Genomic DNA, 25,437 nt, shown 5'->3' on the forward strand with positions numbered 1-25,437 from the left:
CCCAGCAGAGTCGCCAGTTCTGTCATACGGTGAACTGGACTTTTTGTGTTTTTTATCGCAATGTCGCGGTTAGCAAGAGTCGCCACCGACTTTTCTTTTATCCAATAAGGAAAGGTGGAAAAGAACAGGAAAGACCTTAATTTAGATTTTGGGTTCGGGAGGTACATTATACAAAGGGAAGGTGTTAGCACCCTTTGTATCCATGGTTATCCATGGGCTCTTAATTGCTCGATCACTTATATTATTTTTGTCTAAAAAAGTGTTTGTGAATTGTTTGGAAAATTGTTTTGAAAAGAGAATTTAACTTTGTAATGATTCTTGTATGAATGTATACAAAGTGGTTATCCCGTTTTAGTTTTGAAAATTGTTTAGAAAAATATAACTCGGTAATGATTCTAGTATGAATATATACCAAGTGGTGATTTTCTAAAGATATTTTGAAAGGTGTGAGGTGTGAAAATTGTTTTTAGATTGTGAGCCAACAATTAAGAGTTATACCGACCCAAGGTCTTTACGGGCATTTCCTATCCTTATGAGGGTAAAACTGTCCTTATTATTGAGAAATAAGTAGTTTTATCCTTTGGATGTAAAAGGGTCATCGTAGGGTCATCGATTGGTCATTGAAGGCAACAGTTATGAGGATACCTTAGCATTCGAAGGGACTATCATCATTTAACCGTAGGCAACATCGGAGGGTCATCGAGGGACAAAGTTGTATATTCGAAGGCAACATCCGAGGGACTATAATTTATTTTATGATGATTTAACCGAAGGGTCTTTGCTAAGGGTATCCCCACGTTCGCGGGACATGACCGTAATATCGTAATCGTAAGGCAACAAAGAGAGGTCCAAGATCACTTATTCAAAGGCAAAGTTTTACAATTAATTATATAATTAGGATGAAACTCCACATTAAAATTATTAAAAATAATATATTAAAAAATTAATACATTAGAAATTAATACATTAAAAAATTAATTTAGGGTGAAACTCCACAAGGGTATCCCACAAATAAAGTGGAATACCTAGCCAATAACCTTTTCCTGGGATATGTGAACCTTTACGAAACTCAAAAAAAAGAAACATGTCAGAACACCAAATCAGGGTGCAATCGAAGATTACACCGGAGAAATATCACAACAATAAATAGGATAGGATAAATAATGCATGGCTATGATAAAAACATAAAAAAAAAACTAGAAGAATCAGATACTGTCTCGTTCGCCTCTGCCTCGCCTAGCGAAGGCCACGGATTTTGAATTTGAAAACAGCCCCATGTTAGGAACTTTGAATTTTATGGCATTTTATCACAGGAATAACATGGTCAAACATTCAGGGTATTCAGGCATATTTAAATTCCCATACGAAAGCAAATTATATATCAACATTTAATCATGATGCATTATATATGTAGATATGGCCAATTGAAAGTATAAACAATAGAGATACGCAAAACCTGTTTGCCAATTCAAGGTTGAAGGGATTGACCACTTGTAGTATCGGAATAAGTTAGGCAGCGGGAATTGGACGGCGATGGCTTCGGTGCAGATGGGCTGCCTTCAGGGTTTCTTTACTCTGAATTCTCCGGGTAGGCAGGGTTCCTATGCCAAAGTTTCTATCCGTCCTTCTCTGTTCTCTTTCTTTCTTTTTCCTCAAGGTTTTGTTCCAAGGAAACCTCAGAGTGTTTTGCTTCTCTTCCTTCTTTCTCCAGTGAATCTCCCAGTGTAAACTCCAAGTCTTACTCCAAGTCTAACTCCCCCTACTGAAACTTCAGTATTTATAGACTAATTTCGTGGGTAATGGGCTTGGAATGAGGGAGACCCAAGTCCAAAATAATTTGTTATATTTTATTTATTTATTTATTTTAATTATTTAATTAATTAATTAATTAATTAATTAAAAAAAATTCTTTTTTTTTTTTATTTTTTTTTATTTTTTCGTTTTTTTTTTTTTTTTTTTTTTTTTTTTTTTTTTTTTTTTTTTTTTTAGGAAAAATGATGGGTAATTTTTGGGGTATGACAATGATCAATGACGAAGCTCGCGAAGAGGGGGTGTCTAGCTGGATATGACAAGCCGCGCCCAATGAAGAACTGAAGAACTGGAAGGCCGTGGAAATCCCCCAATTTTTCCAAAAGTAATTTTATTGTTTTAAACAAAACCCCGTGCTCTGCCCAAGGCACAGTGGCGTGTTGTAGGGCCTCCTTTATCTTTCAGAAGTTTTTTGAATATCATTAATAAAATGGCGATTTGCATTCAAATTTTTGTTCCTTTCCTTTTGTTTTGTATTACAATAAAATGGCATTAATTCTTATGCACGCACTTGTAACACCTCAAAATTTGCCCTCCTCTTCTTGAGACTAGTTTGGGGCATTGCATTTCATGTTTTAGGGCTTTAGGCATTGCATTTTTCATCTCATGTGAAAATGATAAGGTCATCCTCCAAAGTCTTTTCAAAAGATGGAGAAGTTAGGTGATTCAAGCCTGAGGGTCTCTATGAATTGATCATCAACCATCTGAGGGTATGGGCTTCAATTAAGGGTTTATTGATTCTTCAAAGGTCTTGAGCATCATCTTGTTTGCAAGGATATATTACCATCATCATGGTTCTATCATCATCAAGGGTTTCATAGTTCATTCTCAAGTTCCTTTGGATTAGGGTTATGACCTCTGGTCAACCCTAATCAATGCCATTCTTCCAACTAGGGTTTCTCAAAGAGATGAGGTATTTTCTTGGGATGAGGATCACATGGTTATCATAAGGGGCTTACATGAGCAAGGGTTTCATTTTGGAGCAATTTCACCAAGTGGTAGAGGTTCAAATTGATCAAGACATTTCAAGGTCATCTGAGGACCAAAAGTCAACTGTGCAGTCAACTAAGGGCTATGAGGTGGGGAAATGAGTTGAGACACCTCAATCATGTTCAAATGGGGTCTATTCATCATTCTAAACATCTATCTTGAAGATTCAAAGGTCATGGCAAAAGTTACTAAAAATGGAAAGTGACCTATAATTCAAAGTTTCCAAATCTGGCAAGTTTTTGGTCCATTTTCAACTTGACTTTTCAATATCAAATAAGTATCAAATGGATTTTTGGTGAACATGAAAGTTGTATATCTTTGTCTCCCCTTTCCAAAAATACCTAATTCATGTCCATATGATGAATGGTTAAGGAGTTATGGTCATTTGGTCACAAGGTGTGCATGGAAATTCAAAATGGCCTAACTTTTGATATAATGCTTCAAATTAGTTCATTCTTTTTTCAAAATGCTTCTCATGATCAAGGAATCTCAAATTGACATTAATTGACTCAATTGTGCAAGAGGAATCATGGCCAAAAGTCACATTATTTCACATTTGTTCAAAGGATAATATCATGCTACAAATCAAAATTCACAAAGAATCAATGCAAGGCTTCAATTCAGCATGCTTCATAGACCATATTTGAGTGAAAATAAGCCATTGCCATGCATGATAGGGGCATGTATGTTCATTATTTCACACATGTGCAAATTGAAGAAAATATTCACCATTCATTCTTGGCTTAAGATACAAGCAAAGTGATCTTAAAATCCTAGCCCTTGGGATTTCATGAGTGAATTAAAGCCATATCATGGAGCTGAACACGTGTATTATGGGCATGGGAACTCCATTTGCATTTTTGCAAATTGCTTCATAACTCATTAATCATGATTAATAAATGGAAAAGAGGATTAGCATTGTCATTAGCAAGGGATATAAATAGTGAAACCCTAATCATAACTGCCATAACTAACATTTCAGATCAGAATTCAAGAAACTCTCTCAAAATTCTCTCTCTTCGATTTTCATTTTTCTTCACACAAACCTCAAAGATTCTTGCATATTCTTGATCCTCATACTTCACTGAGCAAGAATCATCCATCATCTGGTGCAATTCATCAAGATTTCGAGCAGTTCATGTGCATTATCATGGCAATGGAATTTGGAAATTGAGGCGTCTTCAAGAGGTTTTAACCGTTTCCTTTTGCATAAAGCTTCAAAGGAAGCTCATAGGAGATGATCTGGAGCAGCTGAGCTTGTAGGATCGCGATTTCAGAAAGCTTCATTTCCAGGTGACTCAAATTTCATCCTCTCCTTTTGGTGTTTTTAGGTCATAGACTTGTAGATCTTGATGTGTAGGTCATGTACAAATGTTTAGAATTGAAATTGACTGAGTATTGAGGATGTTATGGTAAGTGGATGTTTGGATCTAGAAACTTTTTCTCTTCGATTTGTAAAATCTAGGGAGATTTAGGAGAAACTAAGAGCATATTTGGATTCAGCGTGGAAAGACGAGTAAAACGGTATAGGTTTGGTGAAATTCTGGAAAAAATTAGGTGGCGCCACCGTAGGGCTCGCCGGAGAAGACGACCGGAGCAGAGCTCCGACGTCTGCGTGTTATTAGGGTTTGTGCTGAGTAGAGACCACATGGCCTCATGCGTGGACGAGTGATTGGCTGAGATTCCTTTGACCATGGCCACGCGTGCTTGGAACGCTGATTGGGATGATGACTGGTTTAATGAAACGCAGCGTTTCATCTGTTTGAGTGTGGAGCGTTGATCCTGAACACGCGCCAGATCTGGCGGTTGTGGTTTTTTCTGGATTAATTCAAATAATTGCATTTTCCTCCATTTTCCATTGTATTTTCCAATTATTTTTGGTCAGTTTGTAAAATTCATAAAAAATTACAAAAATTGTCCAAATGAGTCCCAATTTTTTTCATAGTTTTGTATTGATGTCTACTTCTTATGGTGTTAAATTCATGAATTTTAGATGTCTGGATTTTTATGTGTGAATTTTTGAATGAATGTTGTGCCAAATTGACCTATTGCATTCAATGCATTGTGAAATCCTCATTTTTGAGCTTTTTGATCCAATTTTTTGCATACATGGCATTCATACATGACATGAATTATTGGTCACTGGTTTGGAATTTTTCTCACATGTTATCATCATTTTTGACACATAGAGAAAAATGTGACAATTTGTGTCACATTTTTTGACATTGAATTGGTGCATTTTTGTTCACATAACATTTGTATCATTCTGGATTTGATCTTTTGCATATTGGACGTTCATGGCATAAGAAACTTGTAAAAAAAATCCCAAAGTCATTGCATGCATTTCTGATTTGATATGAATTTTCTAAATTGGAAGTTCATTTTGGGCATATTTTTGGTCATTACATTACATAGACCAGTTGAGGCACTTGGTTATTGATTTGATGCTGGTCCTTTTGAGGACATTGGATGGAGTGTTTAAAGGTGTAATGTGTAGAAGGATGAGTTTTGTATTGGTCATTTGATTGGGTTTTGAATCTTGTCTTTGCACTAGGGTTTTGTACATAAATTAACTTGGTCTTCTGTTTCAGGTTTGGATACTTAGCATTGATGATTGGGTTGTTCTCACTTTGAGATACAAAATGAATTGAGTTCTGACCTATTTGGGTGTTTTGTAGGGTTTTAATTGATGTGGTGAGCTCATGAGTTCATTTGAGTGCTTGGGCACTTATTCATTGAATTGTGTAACTGTTGGGAGGTTTTCATTGCTTGTCTTCTGGTTTTATGATTGAAGTACTAACTGTTTAGTCTTTGTACAGGTACCTTAGTCGCTTGCTTGCTTTAGGTATTGTTTGAGCATTGGATTGTGGTTGACACACCACTCAGGTAGTTAGCTTCTTACTCCATGTAGTCTGAAGTCCTGTCACCTTTTTGGCAGGCATATTGCTGGCAAGTCCTCCTTCAGAGGCTCTGTTTGTGTTTGTTTACAATTGTGCCCAAAGACCTCCAAGGAGAGGCATGTGTTATATTTGATAAGACCTCCAAGAGAAGAGGCAATTGACGGATAAAAGGGATTAGTAGCCAATCCCCCGTTATTCAGTGTGTCGTTCTTTATGCTCGCACTACGTGCTGATGCTTCTGAACATGTGCCCCAGATCTTTGTACAGTGTCTGTCAAGTGGAAAAGGATCCCACTTTCTGGATCCCCACGCTTTCTGTGTCATGAGCTTACCCTGGCTAGGGTTAAGAGCATGAGGTCTCATCCTCATTTAAACTTTGGTCAGCTTCACCCTAACGTTCAATGTTAGTGGTTAAGAGCTACAGATTACCCATTACAGTTTGGCTTGTTTGTCGAGGTTGATATGACCCCTCTTGACTAAAGCCCACCCGTTGTTTGAGTCTCTTGTATGGATATAGAGTGTGATGTTTGTTTACTTGTGGTGATGTGTTTATCTTCTTTCCTCTTCTCATCTCCATTTCTGTAGGAGTTGTATGATTGATTTCTGAGGAAGTTGAATGCATGTTAGAGACCTCAACTCAGGGATATTGATTGCATGACAACTATTAGGCTCGAGTCTTAGTCTCCCTATTAGTTTGTTGTCTCCCTGGTCTCTGGTTAGGAGAGTGTTTTACCCCTGTTAAGGGGAACTACGTCGCCCTGATTCTCATACCAGATGAGATACGTAGGCAGTAGATTGAGCGAAATCTCTCTGGGAAACCTTTTCTTTATTTCGGTCATTTGTCTTCTTTGGTGTGGGTACCTGTGTGTTCAGCATGGGTGTGTTGTATGTCCATACCTTGGGGTTTATCTTTGGGGTTCATTTGTGATTGTTGTTCACTTTGAGGTTCATCTTTGGGGTTCATTTGTGACGATTGTTAGTCACTTTGGGGTTCATCCTTGGGGTGCATTTGTGATGATTGTTATTCATCTTTGGGGTTCATCTTCGGGGTTCATTTGTGATTGTTATTCACTTGGGGTTCATCTTTGGGGTTCATTCGTGATGATTGTTATTCATATTAGGGTTCATATTGGGGTTCATCTTTGGGGTTCATTTGTGACGATTGTCATTCATTTGGGGTTCATCTCGGGGTTCATTTGCGATGATTGTTATTACTCGTGGTTCATATTGGGGTTCATCTTTGGGGTTCATTTGTGATGATGATTATCATTTGGGGTTCAGCTTTGGTGTTCGCTGGTTAGCGTTTGTTATTGTTGGGAGTCAGATATAAGTCCATGTATTGGCATTCTGTTTCCTTGTGTTTGTTGTTGTTGGGAGTCGGATGTAAGTCCATGTATTGGCATTATGTTTCCTTTTTGTTATTGTTAGGAGTCGGGTGTAAGTCCATGTATTGGCATTATGCTTCCTTTTTGTTATTGTTAGGAGTCGGGTGTAAGTCCATGTATTGGCATTCTGTTTCCTTTTTGTTATTGTTAGGAGTCGGGTGTAAGTCCATGTATTGGCATTCTGTTTCCTTTCGGGTGTGTCTTTTATCATCTCAGCGTCTCTTTTTGGTGTCTTGTTTCGGCGTGCGTTAGCCGAGCTACGAGTGCTCTGATTCTCCTCTGGATAGAGAAGATACGTAGGCATAAGACGCGATGTCTTAGCGAGCATGTCTCCTTTCCCCGAACTACGTTGACTCTGATGTTTGTTTCTGACAAACTACGTAGGCCCAGGATGCGACATCCTGCCGAGTCCACTTCCTCCATTTTTTCTCTTCCCCACCTGTTTATCGTTCCAGTTTGTGCAGTTTCTTCGAGCAGTTTATTAGCAACCCTTTTCCTATTCTTTGAGCTACCTTTTGAGCGTGGATCCCGTCGAGTACGGCGGACGTGAGGGGTGCTAACACCTTCCCCTTGCGTAACCGACTCCCGTACCTTGTAATCTCTGGTTGTAAGACCGTTCCTTTCCCTTTCTTAGGTTAGTCCTGCGCTTCCTTTCCGTCATAGGATGAATAGCGTCTGTGGCGACTCTGTATTTTTCCCGCCGGTTGTTTTTCGCGTTGCGACAACACTTTCTAAATAAACTGCATAAATCATAACATGCAGAGACACCACCGAGACCATTGATAACGACATTGCTAGGGTGTGGCATGATTTTGACTGTCCAATTTACCAAGCTGAACACGAAGTGAGGGAAGATTGTGAACTCCCTGAAGAGTTGGCCAGATTACTCAGTCAAGAAGAGAAGGTTATTCAACCACACCGGGAGGATGTCGAAGTTATCAACCTAGGAACAGAAGAAGACAAGAGAGAAGTAAGGGTAGGCGCCGCGCTTCAAGATGCAGTGAAGACAAGACTAATAGAGCTCCTCCACGAATATGACGATGTGTTTGCTTGGTCATACCAAGATATGCCCGGGTTAGACACTGACATTGTGACCCACAAGCTTCCCCTTAGAGAAGAATGCTCTGCCGTCAAACAAAAGCTAAGAAGAACTCGGCCGATATGGCTCTCAAGATCAGAGAAGAGGTGAGAAAACAGTTTAACGATGGTTTCTTAGAAGTCGCTAAGTACCCACAATGGGTTGCCAACATCGTACCAGTACCGAAGAAAGATGAGAAGTTCGCATGTGCGTCGACTATCGAGACCTAAACAGAGCTAGTCCCAAAGACGATTTCCCATTACCTCACACTGATGTATTGGTGGATAACACAACTCAGTTCTCCGTATTTTCCTTCATGGATGGCTTCTCTGGTTATAACCAAATTAAAATGGATCCGGAAGACATGGAGAAAACCACGTTCATCACCCCTTGGGGCACCTTCTGTTACAAAGTGATGCCATTTGGTTTAAAGAACGCTGGGGCAACATATCAACGTGCTATGGTGACTCTCTTTCATGACATGATTTATAAAGAGATTGAGGTGTATGTTGATGATGTGATTTCCAAATCCCAGACAGAAGAAGAGCACATCACTAACCTGGAGAAATTGTTTGCTCGGTTAAGGAAGTTTAGGTTGAGACTTAACCCTATCAAATGCACATTTGGGGTTCGATCTGGGAAGCTTTTAGGCTTTATTGTAAGCCAAAAGGGAATTGAAGTGAATCCTGATTAGGTCCGAGCCATTCAGAACATGCTTGCACCGAGGACTGAGAAGGAAGTTCGTGGGTTCTTGGGAAGACTGAATTACATCGCCAGGTTTATCTCTCACCTTACTGCCACATGCAAACCAATATTCAAACTTCTAAGGAAGAATCAAGGTGTGGAGTGGAATGATGACTTCCAAATAGCCTTCGACAAAATCAAAGAATACTTATAAGAGCCACCGATTATGATGCCCCCTGCGGAAGGAAGACCTCTCATCATGTACTTAACATTACTCGACGAGTCCATGGCTTGTGTATTGGGACAACAAGATGAGACTGGTAGAAAAGAGCATGCCATATATTATCTGAGCAAGAAATTTAATGATTGCGAGACCAGATATTCATTACTCGAGAAGACCTGTTGTGCACTCGCGTGGGCCGCTAAGCGTCTCAGGCAGTACATGCTTACCCATAAAACCTGGTGGGTATCTAAAATGGATCCTATCAAGTACATATTCGAGAAATCAGCTCTTACCGGTAGAATTGCCCGATGGCAGATGTTGTTATCAGAATGCGATATTCAATACGTTGCGCAAAAGACCATCAAAGGAAGCGTGCTAGCAGACCATCTTGCTCACCAACCGTTAGAGGATTACCAACCTTTAAAGATTGACTTCCCAGATGAGGATATCATGGTGGTTAAGGATGCTGAAGACTCTGAACTAGAGGAGGGACTTGAGCCAAAAGCAGGTTGGACTCTCATGTTCAACGGTGCTTCAAATGCGATAGGTCACGAAATTGGGGCAGTACTGATGTCTCCCCAGGATTTCCACCTGCCATTCACCGCAAAGCTCTGTTTTACCTGCACAAACAACATGGCCGAGTATGAAGCTTGCATATTGGGACTGGAAGAAGCTATTGAGTTAAAGATCAAGGTACTAGAGGTATTCGGGGACTCCGCTCTAGTAATACATCATATCAGAGGTGATTGGGAAACAAGACATGCTAACCTAATCCCATATCGGGATTACGTGCTGAGGTTGCTCCCAAAATTTGACAAAATCACTTTCTCTCATATTCCTCGAGAAGAGAATCAGATGGCAGATGCCTTAGCAACCTTGGCTTCCATGTACAAGTTAATATGGCCTAATCATCAGCCTCACATTGAAATTAGCCGTTTTGATGAACCTGCGCATTGCCTAACGACAGCAGAAGAGCCAGATGGTAAACCCTGGTTCTTTGACATCAAACAATATCTAGAGAAGCAAGAATACTCGGCAAAGGCTTCCAGCCTTGATAAAAGGACCATACGGAGGTTGGCATCAAAGTTCCTTTTGAATGGGGAGGTATTGTACAAACAGAATTATGACATGGTTTTGTTGAGGTGTGTGGACAAACATGAAACTAATCAGCTTATGAAGGACATACTGTAGCGGGAAATTCATGATCATCAAGCTATTGACAAGTTAGAGATCAAATAACAAGAGTCGCCACCGCACTTTTATTGTTTCCAAGGGAAAAGGGAAAAAGTACGAGCAAAACCCAAATAGTAAGAAGTTTTCAAATAAAAACTAATAAAAGTAAGAGATCGCAGGTAAGGGGGTTCGTTTCACAGAGGGAAGGTGTTAGCACCTAAAGTGTCCTAGGTACTCCTAGGGAGCCCTTTTTGTGTGCATATGTATTTTGTACAAAGTGATGTTTACAAACATATAGAATGGGGGGATGAGAAAAGAATTCATTAATTATATTTTTGTGTTTGACAAGACCTTCGGTCTTGTGCCTACGTACCAACCTAAAAATGAGGGATCAAAACCTCGTAGTTCGTGATACAAATTTCAAAATGAGTGTGTTGATTTTAACAAGATTTAAGTTTGAAAGGCACAAAGGCCTAAAATGGTTTGAATGAGTTAGTTCCTTTTGGATTTTTGAAAGTTTAAGTCAAGTATAGTTAAGTCTATTTACAAGTTTGATTTAAGAAAATAAGTTTGAAAATGCAATGGCATAAGGCAAAAGTTTCTATCTTTTTTTGCAAAAGTGGTCAAAGTTTACAACAAAGATAGTTCACACAAAGAATGTTTTGAAAAGGGATGGAGAGATTTTGGAATTAAAGAAATGGGGAGAAGATGAAGAGACTACCCTATGTACAAAATTTAAAAGTTTAGAGTTGAAAAGATCTGACCAAATGGGTAGCAATCCAATAGACAAATATGTCAATAGAAACCCAGAATTCCCTTGGACTTTTAGAATTAACCAACATACAAATGCACAATTATATTATCTCGAAGAGCAAGGCATCAAGTAAAGATGGCCTCATCCAAGCCTATCCATTCCATGATCTTCTTCAAAATAGCCCATGCAACAGATGAATTATACAAGTCACAGGTTCAAAATGACAACTTCAAAATGATCATGTTGCAGATGAATCTTAAAGAGATCTTCAAGGATGTATCAGATGAAGTTCAAATTGCAAGCACTTAGTTCTTCAACAAGTTGGCATTGGCCAAGTCCTTTAGCTTAGGGAAGTTGCCTAGATTCTAAGTCCATGTGGGCAAGATCAAACCAACAGTCCACTCAAAAGTTTTTTTAGAGTTTTTGTTTTTATTATGTACATTAATGGTCAAAAACCACACAAGAAAACAAAATAATACCAATAAAATATATCACACAATATGGTCCAAATGGACAAAGTGAAAATTACATTAACATAAACAATTAGAATGATATGTATAATGGCAAATGAAGTAAATTGCATTAAAGTAAAAGCTTGAAATTAAAAGTCAATAGTTAGTAGGTTAGAGGTTAGTTCTGTTTTGCTTTTGCTTTCAAGACATTCTTTGGAGAACACTCAACCCACTTATCACAAGCATGGATCCTTGAACCAAAACATCTTCCAAAGGAAGGAAAGAAGGCCAAGTTTCCACACAATACCATGAAAGATGGGAGACTTACAATCTCACTAACTAGAATGCTTATGCCTTTTTAGGTCAAAAATTTAGCGCTATGTTAAGCAATCGTAATTGGACTTATGTAGAAGTCACAACTATTTGAGGTCGGGTAATAAAATTTTGGTGTTAATGCATGTTAGAGACATAGTATAAGGGACCATGCTCATGAAACATACCACACACAAAAAAAGAATATGCAAAAGGTGTGGCCTAATCTCATCCATACTTATGTCAATTTTTCAATCAACTAGCATTAGGACTTTGAGATGTCATAGGCCAAATGAAATGAATGAAATAAGAAGAGGAATGAGATGAAGTGGAAAGGGGATGAATGAGATCACAAATTGGTCAAAGGAGGACTTTTATTAAATTAATATCATTCATTCATTTTGGGAGATGGAATGTACATTCCATCAATCCCCTAAATCCAATGATATTAACTTGACAAAGTCAAATCAACCTTGACCAAGGCCCAACAACAAACAAGCAAACTCATACAAGTCAATACAAATGGACAACAAAATTTAATTGGCATTTATTCAATTAAAAATAATAAAATAATGCATTTAAATCAAATATGTTTTATCCAATTCCTAAAATCTCATCAAAACACCAAAGAAATGACCATGAGATTTATCATAGGTCAAACAAGGTCAAAGGACCTTGGAGAGAAAATTTCATAATTTTTGGACATTTAAAAATATTTTTAAACAATTAAAAACAAATGCAAAATCAATTAATTCATGAAAAATATTAATAATGATCCAAAAACTAATTTTAATTCAAAATATGAAAGAGAAAAATATTTGAAATTTTTTGGTGAAAGTCCCATATTTTTTGGATCAATATTGAATTTAATATGAATTATTGAAGAAAATGCAAATAAAACAAAAATTCTAAAATTCTAAAATACGTGGACCATCAGATCTCCCTCATTAATTGAGGTGGCATATCTGATGATCCATAACGCGCGTTCCACATGGATGTTAGTCAACTGCGCTGTACCAAGGGTAATTAAAAGGGACGATCAAGATTAAAACGTAATACATGGATCCTATGGTTCACAGCCTTGCCAAGTCATCGTCGGAGCCAGAGCTCCGGTCATCTTCTCCGGTGGACCTCACCGGACTGGTCAAGATGAATCATCACCAAAAAGAAAAACAAGGACATGATCTTGAAGAAAAAATGGCACTGACCTCGAATTTGACCTCCATTCATTCCAATTCCAAGTATATTGAGAGATGAGTGGAATTGAAATTTGAGGTACATGAACTGAGTTGCTTAGATTTGACCTCAAAGCAACTCAATCTTCTTGCCTACATTGGTAGGACTTCAGACAACCAAAGAATCAATAGAATTGAGCAAGAATTTAAGAGAATCGAAGAGTTTAAAATTTCTGAAAATTACCTTCAATGGAGGTATGAACTCGATGGATCTTGAACTTGCTAGTGCTTGGACTCACTCTACTTGCTTGCAGGAGAAAGATTGAATGGTTTAGAAGCAATGGATTCCTGGAGAATTGAATTCCAAAACAGTGGAGATTCAAGCTCAAATTCAAATGAATTTATTAGGTTTATCCTTTGAAAGTGAAGGGTTTTCAATGGGGGATCAAAGTTGGCGCAATGGTGTCTTATTTATGAGCAATTGAAGCTCTATTTATAGCTAAATCATGTGATATTTGCACACTCATTTTCACTTTCCAAATTTGGCAAATGTGATGTAATGCTGCATGGGCGTGTATAGGCCCATGAAATGATGGTTTGAAGTCCATAATTTAAGATCAGATGTGTTGAAGTAGGCTTGGATTGCAAGGCAACTGGACATTGATGCTTGAAGTTTGATTTATACCAAATGATATCAGCCTGTTTAAGCCATGCGCAACCTATGCACTTCGCATCCAAAATGAATGAATTTGAGCTCTTTGGAAAGGTGAGATCAAGAGGAACAACTTTGATGTTCAACATTTTTTCATTTGGAGATTGGAACTTGGAGAAATTTGAGGTGGAAGTTTGGAAAAATTTGACATATCAAAAATTTTCTAAGTGTCAAGCCATATGTCTCAATATTCCACCTTGCTTAACTTTTTATATGAGCTTCAAACGAGAAACGTGTCTTCATCAAAGTTGTATCTATCTCAAAGACCTTCAAAATGGTCATAAATTTCATGTCATTTGGATTTTAAATGATAGAGTTATTCATTTTTGAAGTTTGGAAAAATCACTTAATCAATGGTATAGGTCAAAAGTGACCTATAGTGTAGCCTCATATCACATGCTCAAAAAAGTTGAATTAGCTCTCATAAAAAGTAGACACATTGAATATTATTGTGCAACTTGGAAATCTTTCATCTCATAAAAAGTTAGCAAGTTATGGCCTTGGGAAGTTGACTTTCAAATTAGGGTTTGGACAAAATGACCTATAATGTTTCAACATAGAAAATGATTTTCCAACCAAAACTAGCTCTAGGTCTTAACATGAAAGTTGTTTGGAATGTAATTTAGAGTAAGTTTTATATTGGGATCATTTTCATATGGTCAGAATTGTAGGAGATAAGGTCTAGGGAGACCCAGTTTTGATCAGATGAATTCATCTGGCCAACCACCATCAACCAACTTGCTAATTTCCAATTATCTTGACTTTCTTGGCTCATGGTATATCATATATGCATAAGATGATGAATTTTGAAGTGTTCCTTAAGAAATTTGATCAATTGGTGAGATAGCTTGTTGGAGAAGTTACTCAAGATACCCAATCAAACTAGGGTTTCCAAGGCAAATCACCCTCAAACTTTTGAAGAAAACTTGATCAATATAACATGTATAGATCAATGGGACTCATATATGATGATCATAACCATTCTTGAATCAATTCTTGGTTGTGCTTTTTGTTCATGAGGGTCTCAAACCCTAGATGTGGACTTGATGAATCAATGAGATCATGCCCTACCTAAAAGAGTTAGACTAATACAAAGACATATTTTTGGTATTTTGATTAGTGAAATGGTAAAATACAAGTATGATATAATCATAAAGTGCTTGGTGATCTCTCCCAAAGCAAACCTAATGAAGGAGGGGCGAGGAGGATGCCAAGATATGATCCCAATTCTAATGCTTATGATGAAATTGCATGAGGGATCTTAGGATCAAAATTGGGGTCTTACAGCTGCCCCTATTTAAGGATATTCTAACTGAAGAGGTGAAGGTTAAAACCTTCGGCTCGACTCAGTAGAATGGGCTTAAATAACAACATATAGAAACAAATTTTGGTCCCTAAGATACCTCATGATGCATATGGTATGAATGCAAAAGTTAACGCTTTGTGGGGAAATATTGCCACAAAGGAAAAGAAATCAGAGAGACCGAAAGTCCGAAGGAGTATAATGCATTCCGTAAGGAAAACTCGTTAGGGAGACATAGACTCTTGGGGATAAAGGAGTTACGCGTAGGCCAGGCTACGACTCAAAACTGCTGGGGGACTAGTGGAATTCCACACGAAATGGAAAGACTCAACCGGGGAGATAACACCATCTGCAGGGGATATGAATAAGTTAGGATAAAACTGAAGTACTCGACTCACGTTGGAGAAAAAACGATTTCACTAAGGGAATGCGCTCTCAACTCAACTGGGGAGAAATACACTTCAACACAGGAGGAGCAGAAATATATTATCTACTACCTGTTACTGGGTAAGGAGATAATAAAAGTCTGACAGAGAGAACATCCGTCATCGGTTAGGATGAACATATCAAGGATGACTCGCTGAGGACCACCAGGAGGGAGTATTCATTACCGGTTACTGGGTAAGAATAGCCTTACTGGGGAAACTGCAGCAAATAGGATTTACAACTACCAGTTACTGGGCAGAAGACCAAGGGTGAGAGTATCCGTCATCGGTTAGGATGAACATATCAAGGATAAACTCAACAGGGAAGAAAATCCGTCACCGGCTAAGATGAACATATCAAGGATAGACTTGCATGGGAAGCGTGCAGGAGGATATCCGTCATCGGTTAGGATGAACACATCAAGGATATACCAACTGAACAAAAAGGGTAATTACATCTATCGAAATCTGGATAGAAAACCGTCGAAGAGAGAACCCGTCATCGGTTAGGATGAACATATCAAGGATTAACTCTGCGAGGGGACAAAGTAGGATTTACAACTACCGGTTACTGGGTAGAAGACCAACCAAAGACAAAATCCGTCACCGGTTAAGATGAACATATGAAGGATTGACTCTGAAAAGGGAACAAAATAGGGATTACATCTATCAGTTACTGGATAGAATACCAAAGAAGAGAAAATCTGTCACTGGTTAAAGTGAACATATCAAGGATTGACTCTGCACAGGGAAAAAGTAGGATTTACAACTATCGGTTACTGGGTAGAAGACCACAAGGAGAAGAAAACCCGTCATCGGCTAAGATGAACATATCAGGGATTAACTCTTTGAGGAAGAAAATAGGGATTACAACTACCTTCTTAATGGGCAGAAAACCAAAGAAGAGAATATTCGTCACTAGTTAAAGTGAACATATCAAGGATAGACTCCTGCGGGGGAAAGAAAGATACCCGTCACAGGTTAAGATGAACATATCAAGGATATACTTTCAGGGAACTCTATTGAGGAGAAAAAGGGTACTTTTGCCGGGTATTGGGCAAGAAGCAACAAACTGAGAACTAAGAAGAATATTACCAGCTATTGGGTAATAGACTCTTAGAGGACCAAAGTATCCATCTAGGTAAGAGCTAGAAAGAAAACAATCAATCAAGACTCAACCCAACGAGGACATAACTCAAGGGGAGAAATTCCATCCAAAAAAATTGCTGGAGAGGAAACTGAAATAACAACCATCCACGAGGATACAAACTCAGTGGGGAAACAAAGAAAGGTTAAAGTCTTTCTGCTTAAGGGGCTGACACTCTACAATTGGAGGAGGACAGACACCAGATTTAGTATGAGGATAAAGTACCGCCATAACAGAGAATGAGAATCTCAAACAAATCAAATGTGCAGGATATGCAAATCATAAAATTATATGAATGTATATGTATATGTATATATGATGATTACACTGACAAAACTATCACAAAGGATACAGAGGTGTCGCAAAGAAATTGAACCACCGGTACAATCCTCTGTCAATCCATAAAAATAGGGAGACAACTGCCATAGACTAGAGAGATCCACATCCCAAGGGCTCAACCCTAGTTGTGGGTGGAGGAGATCCACTGAGGATAGAACATCCAACTATGGGGAATTTTAGGTCAACACCATAAAAATGGGAGACAACCCTACAGAGAAAAGAATCAACAAAAGCTGCTCAAAAAACCAGGAGGGAACTCTGACTGGGAGCAAAGATACATGGCGATTGATGGGGACACCAAAGCGATCTACTGGGGAAATATCAAACACCTCTAATGAAGATCCACTTGCTGAGGAAACCCGAACTCCGCTGGGGAAGGCCAAAACTCTGTTGGGGACGAGGAAACGCCGCAGGGTATCTGAATCAACCAACTCAACTGGGGATAAAGAAAGAAGTTCCACTAGGGATCAAACACTCTGCCAAGGAACTGAATCAACACAAATGTCTAGGGATGCCCGAAGAGTTAACTGCTTGGGAAACCTCTGATGCTTTACACTTAAGGACTTGCTTCTTACTGAAATGTGGTTGATACTCCTTTTACTTGCTTTGGAAAAGTTCTTGCTTTTATATTTTAAATAAAATTTGATTTTGATTTTAAAAATTAAATTTTAAAATGATCATAATAAAACTTAAAACTATTGGCTGAAGCAAAATACGAGTAGAAACAATTTGGATAAAAGCTCAACTTTATTTAATGGAATGGTAGTCTGTGAATGACAAGACTCCATAGATTTTACAAAGTTGAAAATGGTAATTTACATGGAAAATTTTACATTGAATACAAATGATCCTTAATCCTTCTACCAACTCTTGATATTCACTGTACTTATGACCGCTGCCGGGATGATGAACTGATGTCAACCCTTGTACTCAGACAAGTTTTCAAAACACTGAAGATCAGCAGAATGCAGTTACTTGCCATAATCTCTAATTTTTGCATAAGTTGCCCCAAGGTGGAGTATTCAACTTATCGGGAAATTCTTTCTATTTTTATGTCTCTAATTTTTGCCTGGATCACCCTTTCGGGTTTTCAATCCAGCGAGACGCTCATTTTTTCCTAAGCCGCCCTTTCGGGTTTTCAACTTAGCGAGTTGTTCTTTTCTTTTTTTAGGCGAAGTATTTCTTGACTGCATCTGCGTTCACATAACGAGTGAACTCTTCACCATCCATAGTTGTAAGAATCAATGCACCACCTGAAAAGGATCTCTTAACAACATATGGGCCTTCATAATTAAGAGTCCATTTTCCTCTAGAATCTGGTTTGAACGTCAAAATCTTCATGAGCACAAGGTCACCTTCTCTGAATACATGAGGTTTGACCTTCTTATCGAAAGCTTTCTTCATCCTTTGCTGATATAACTGACCATGACACATGGTAGTTAATCTCTTCTCTTCAATCAAATTCAACTGGTCAAACCTGGTCTGACACCATTCAGCTTCAGTCAACTTGGCTTCCATGAGCACACACAATGAAGGAATCTCAACCTCTACGGGGAGTACTGCTTCCATACCATATACAAGAGAGAAAGGGGTTGCCCCTGTTGACGTGCGGACGGATGTACGATACCCATGTAAAGCAAATGGGAGCATCTCATGCCAATCCTTGTATGTGACAACCATCTTCTGAATAATCTTCTTGATGTTCTTATTTGCAGCTTCAACAACCTCATTCATCTTGGGTCTATCGGGAGAAGAATTATGATGTGCAATCTTGAAGTCTTTACAAAGAGCTTCCACCATATTGTTATTCAAGTACGATCCATTATCAGTAATGATCTTACTTGGCACACCATAACGGCATATGATCTGATTCTTGATAAACCTTACAACAAATTACTTGGTTACATTTGCATACGATGCCGCTTCAACCCATTTTATGAAATAGTCAATTTCCACTAGAATGAAACGATGTCCATTCGAAGCTTTGGGCTCAATAATGCCAATCATATCAATTCCCCACATGGAAAAGGGCCATGGGGAAGAGATAACATTCAATAGTGTCGGAGGAACATGAATCTTATCAGCATAAATTTGACACTTGTGGCATTTCTTCACAAACTTGCAACAGTCAGATTCCATTGTCAGCCAATAGTAACATGCTCGCAACATCTTCTTCGCCATTGCATGTCTGTTGGAATGAGTACCAAAGGAACCTTCATGCACTTCAGTTATCAACAAGTCTGTTTCGTGTCTATCCACACATATGAGCAAAACCATGTCGAAGTTTCTCTTGTACAGTATATCACCATTTAAGTAGAAATTACCGGCTAATCTTCTCAAAGTCTTCTTATCTTTCAAAGATGCCCCAGGTGGGTAAATCTGACTTTGGAGGAAACATTTGATGTCGTAATACCACGGCTTCTCGTCTTTAATCTCTTTAACAACAAACACATGAGCTGGCCTTTCAAGACACATCACAGATAAATTGGGAACTTCATTCCAATATTTCACTACAATCATTAATACCAATGTTGCAAGAGCATCTGCCATCCGGTTCTCATCTCGAGGGATATGATGAAACTCAACCTTTGTAAAGAAAGTTGAAATCCTCCTCGCATAATCTCTATATGGTATCAAACCGGGTTGATTTGTCTCCCATTCTCCTTTGATTTGATTCACAACCAAAGCCGAATCACCGAAGACATCCAAATTCTTAATTCTGAGATTCATGGCCTCTTCAAGCCCAAAAATGCAAGCTTCATATTCTGCCATGTTATTTGTACACTTGAAAGTCAATCTAGCTGTAAATGGTAGATGCGTGCCTTGGGGAGTAATAATCACTGCCCCTATGCCATTTCCATATTGATTAACAGCTCCATCAAATACCATACCCCAACGGGAACCAGGCTCTGGCCCTTCTTCAAGCGATGGTTCATCATAATCTTTCATTTTCAAGTACAAAATCTCTTCATCAGGAAAATCATACTATACTGACTGATAATCTTCAATTGGTTAATGAGCCAAATGGTCAGCCAAGATACTACCTTTGATTGCTTTCTGAGATCGGTATTCGATATCATACTCTGATAACAACATCTGCCAACGGGCAATCCTCCCAGTTAAAGCAGGCTTCTCAAATATATACTTGATTGGATCCATTTTGGATATCAACCAAGTGGTATGATTCAACATATACTAGCGCAGACGCTTAGCAGCCTAAGCCAATGTGCAACAAGTTTTCTCAAGCATTGAATACCGAGTCTCACAGTCGGTGAACTTCTTACTGAGGTAGTAAATTGCAAATTCTTTCTTTCCAGTCTCATCTTACTGACCAAGGACACAACCCATACTATCTTCTAGCACAGTCAAATACATGATCAACGGTCTTCCTTCAACAGGTGGAGACAAGATCGAAGGCTCAAGCAAATATTCTTTGATACTATCAAATGCTTTCTGGCAGTCTTCGGTCCAACCACAAGACTGATCTTTCCGAAGAGCTTGAATATAGGTGCACATGTGGCAGTCATGTGTGAAATGAATCTGGAAATATAATTCAAGCGGCCGAGAAAACCTCTGACTTGCTTCTCAGTTTTGGGCGCAAGCATCTCTTGTATTGCTTTGACCTTGGCAGGATCAACTTCAATACCCTTCTCGCTGAATATAAAGCCCAACAACTTACCAGAACGAACACCAAAGTTTATACTTCCTCAAACGCTGGAATAACTTCAACAAATGCTCAACATGTTCCTCTTCATCAATTGATTTAGCAATCATGTCATCGACATAAACTTCAATCTCTTTATGCATCATATCACTAAAAAGAGTAGTCATTCTTCTTTGGTAAGTTGCACCAACATTCTTTAGACCGAAAGGCATCACTCTATAACAGAATGTTCCCCAGGGTGTAATGAATGTGGTCTTCTCCATATCTTCGGGTGCCATCTTAATCTGATTATATCCGGAAAATCCATCCCTAAATGAAAATACTTTGGATTTAGCAGTATTGTCTACCAACATATCAATGTGTGGCAGAGGGAAATCATCTTTTGGATTGGCTTTATTCAAATCTCTATAATCGACACACATGCGGACTTTTCCATCTTTCTTTGGCACATGCACAATATTGGCCACCCATTACGGATACTCAGCAGTTACAAGGAAACCAACGTCAATCTGTTTCTGAACTTCTTTGATTTTCACAGCCATATCAGGATGCGTTCTTCTCAACTTCTTCTTGATTGGCGGGCATTCTGGCTTCAACGACAATCTATGCTCCACAATCTCATAATCCAACCCAGGCATGTCTTGGTAGGACCAAGCAAACACATCTGAATACTCTAGAAGAAGATCAATCAACCCCTTCTTAGCATCTGGACACAGTCGAGACCCAATCTTGACTTCCTTCACATCATCTTCGGAACCCAAGTTGACTAACTCAATCTGTTCTTCAAATGGATGAATAATCTTTTCATCTTGCTCAAGAAGACGAGATAACTCCTCACTCAATTCTACATCACTTTCCTCCTCAGCCTCAAACACAGGGAATTCAAAATTTGGAGAAGGAGAGGGATCATTGTATTCAATGGGGTTAGGAACCAACCTGCATAATGATTTGATATTTTGATTTTAGAGAAGTGAATTTGTGACTAAATATTATGAAGATGGACAATTACATTATTTATTTATTTATTTTTATTACCATTTTCAGAATAAAGCAAAAAGTAAAAACAAAACATCAAAGATGTGGATGAATAGAATTAATTTTATTGATGATCAATTTAAAACGCCTAAACAATGTTTACTTCTCCCTTAGGCATGGGAGAAGGATTTTAAAATATAAAAGAAATTACTTAGATCGATGCAAAATAATAGGGATATCAACGGCAGTCTAATTGTTGCATGTCCTTCCATGCGTTACAAAGTTGGTGCAGTCGTCCTCTTTGCTATCCTCTAGCTCAACAGCTAAGTGTTGTTCATTGCCATGAATAAACCCTTCGCTACGGAAGTTGAGTTGCATATCTTCAGATCTAACAGCAGATGAACCTCTCTGGAACCCAAAACCAGTTCTGCCTTTGTTGTCGGAGACCTCTACCATGCGCCCCCACTGATCAACATTGCCTTCTTCCACAATCTTCTGAGCATCTTTCAGCGAGGACATAGGTGCCCCAACTCTCTTCTCATCAGCAATAGATAAGGCTTGGAACGGAGTTCCAACCTCATCCTCTGCTTCCACATACGAGAAAGATGACAGATGGCTAACCAACATCGCCTTCTCTCCTCCCACAATCACTAGCTTGCCATTCTTGACAAATTTGAGCTTGTGGTGCAGAGTGGAGGTAACAGCCCCTGCCTCGTGAATCCATGGCCTTCCCAATAAGCAACTGTAAGCCGGGTGGATATCCATTACTTGGAAAGTAATTTGAAAATCACTCGGATCTATCTTGACTGGAAGGTCCACTTCACCAATAACCATTTTGCGCGAACCATTGAAGGCTTTGACAATTACCCCACTATATCTCATGGGAGCTCCTCGGTAAGATAACTTTGACAAAGTTGACTTCGGAAGCACATTGAGTGACAAACCGGTGTCAACAAGCACGTTTGACAAAGCATCCTTCTTACAGTTCATTGAAATATGCAAAGCCAGGTTATGATTTCTTCCTTCCTCAGGGAGTTCTTCGTCATAGAAGCTCAGATTATTGCATGAAGTGATGTTGGCCATAATGTGATCAAATAGATCCACAATAACAACTTTCTCTACATGTGCTTGTTCAAGAACTCTCTGTAGTGCTTCTCTGTGCGCTTCAGAATTCAAAAGCAGAGACAACACTGAAATCTTCGAGGGAGTCTGGAGCAACTGCTTAACTACATTAAATTCACTTTTTTTTTATTAATCGGAGTACCTCATCATCATCATTGGCTTTCAAGTTGCTGGATTCACCAGACTTATCTTTTGAACAGCCAACTGGATCCACATTGGGTACCTCCATCCTCTTACCAGCCACCGTTTCCTCTAGGACAACTGGCCCAAACACTCAACCACTACGGGTCACCTTTGTCACATCAGCAATTCTCACCACTGAACTAGTCGTAGGTAACGGGACCTCTTGACCATTCTTCATCACTGTAGCATTGTACTAGTACGGTACAACCTTATCAGATGCATACGGGACTGGACCCGATAACCGTATTACCAACAACGATACTGATCTTTGACTGACGTTCTTGTTATTGCTGCTATCATACTGAATTACCAACCACTCTTGTTGCTTGAAAACGGGCACTATGACATTGACATCGTCATCTACATGACGGGATTGAAAAATTTGGATCATGCCTTCATCCATCAAACGCTGGATTTCCCTTTTCACCACATCACACCCTCTTGGGTTCACACTACAAACAACACAACCATCATGGTCATGTTCACAGTCACTCACCAAACAGATATCTTTGTGCATCTGCACCAAAGATCTTCGGATAAACCGGACATCAAAAACCTTGAATTCACCAGAACAACTGTCCACCATATTCACTGAAGAGTTCCCATGAACGGGCAAAGGGTTAGCTTTCATATTTGGCGCGCGGTCCTCAAAGGACACCATACAACTCTTTTGAACCTCATATTTCAACGGATAGCAGTTTTCAATGTCATGCCCAGGTGCACCCTGATGAAAAGCATAACGAAGCTCAGGTTTATACCACCAAGGAAGTGGTTCTGGGATCTGCAGTGGGTTCCTTGGTTGAATCAAGTTCTTGAGAACCAAGGAGGGATATAACTCTGCATATGACATAGGAATCGGGTCAAAAGAGACCTTCTTCCTCTCAAAGTTCTGCTGCTGATGATGATTGTTGTTGGAATTGTTGTTGTTGTAGGTGTTTGTTCTTTGTTGCGGTTGTTGTTGTTGACGTTGATGTTGTTGTTGTTGACGTTGATGTTGTTGTTGTTGAATTGGTGTTGCTTGTTGACTAGAAAATACTGGAATCACGGAAGATACTTGATGTTGACGGGGTGGTGGATTTCTTCTGATTTGAGGCCTCCTCTACCTCCCACTGGAAATTGCATTTGTCTCACTGTCCTTCTTCTTGCTAAAACCACTGCCATACCTCTTACTGGTTGACGCCTCATCTCTTGACAAACGTCCTTCACGGACCCCCTTCTTTAAGTCTCATCCCCATATTTACCATTTCAGTAAAATCACAGGGGGCACTGGCGATCATGCGTTCATAATAAAATGAACTCAGGGTTTTCAAAAAGATCTTTTTCATCTCTTTCTCCTCCAAAGAAGGAGTGATCTGGGCAGTTAACTCCCTCCATCTCTGTGCATACTCTTTGAATGTCTCCTTGTCCTTTTGAGCCATAGACCTCAACTGGTCTCTATCCGGCGCCATGTCCATATTGTACTTGTATTGCTTCACAAAAGCCTCTCCCAAGTCATTGAAAGTATGGATGATTTCACTATCTAACCCCATATACCAACAGAGTGCAACACCAGTCAGGCTATCCTAGAAGTAGTGAATAAGCAATTGATCATTATCTGTCTGGATTGACATCTTGCGAGCATACATCACAAGATGACTGAGCGAACAAGAATTCCCCTAATATTTTTCAAAGTTAGGCACTTTGAATTTCACTGGGATTTTCACATTGGGTACCAAACACAACTCGGCAGCACTCTTCCCAAATAGGTCTTTACCTCTCAACATCTTCAATTCCTTGCGCAGCTCAAGAAATTGGTCTTTCATTTCGTCCATCTTCTCATAGACGTCCGGGCCCTCAGACGACTCGGAATGATAGATGGTATCCATTACGCGCGGAAAAGTGTGCACAACTGGAGGTGGCACGGACATGACCGGGCTAGATGCCGGCATGGAAGTGTAAGACCCCAATTTTGTCCCTAAGATCCCTCATGGTATCATATCATATCATTGCATAGCTTCAAGGATCTTTGAGCATCTTGCTTCCTTTCCCTGTGGGTGGGGTCTCCTTGTGAGTGGTTCTAGATCACCAGGAATTGCTTGCATTGTATATCATTGCTTTTCTTGTTTAATCACTAACCAAAAGTACCAAAAATATGTCATCTAACATTTGCTTTGCAGTTTAAGCAGTCACAGGTCAAGGCAATTCAAGGTTTTCTTCTGAACAAGAGCAGATGGTATTTTCTTGATATGAGGACCACATGATATTATATTGAGCTTATATGAACTATGGTTCCATTTTGGAGCAAATTTCCCAAGTGGTTGAAGCTCAAATTCATCAGGCATTGTCTAGGTCATCTGAGGCCCAATACAATCAACTGTACAGTCAGTTGAAGGCTTTGAGGTGTGGGAAATGATCTTAACATCCTCATTCACGTTCAAACAAGGCCTATTCATCATGTCAAACATCTATCTTGAAGAATTTGAAGCCAGTGCAAAAGTTTCCCAAAATGGAAAGTGACCTATAATTTCAAGTTTCCAAAAATGGCAAGTTTTTGGTTCACATTCAACTTGACTTTCCAACATCAAAGAAGCTTCAAAGAAATTCTGGTCAACATGAAAGTTGAAGATCTTTCTCTCCCATTTCTAAAAAGTCCA

Source organism: Lathyrus oleraceus, chromosome 5 (assembly GCF_024323335.1).
Source record: "Lathyrus oleraceus cultivar Zhongwan6 chromosome 5, CAAS_Psat_ZW6_1.0, whole genome shotgun sequence".
Classification (NCBI taxonomy): Eukaryota; Viridiplantae; Streptophyta; class Magnoliopsida; order Fabales; family Fabaceae; genus Lathyrus; species Lathyrus oleraceus.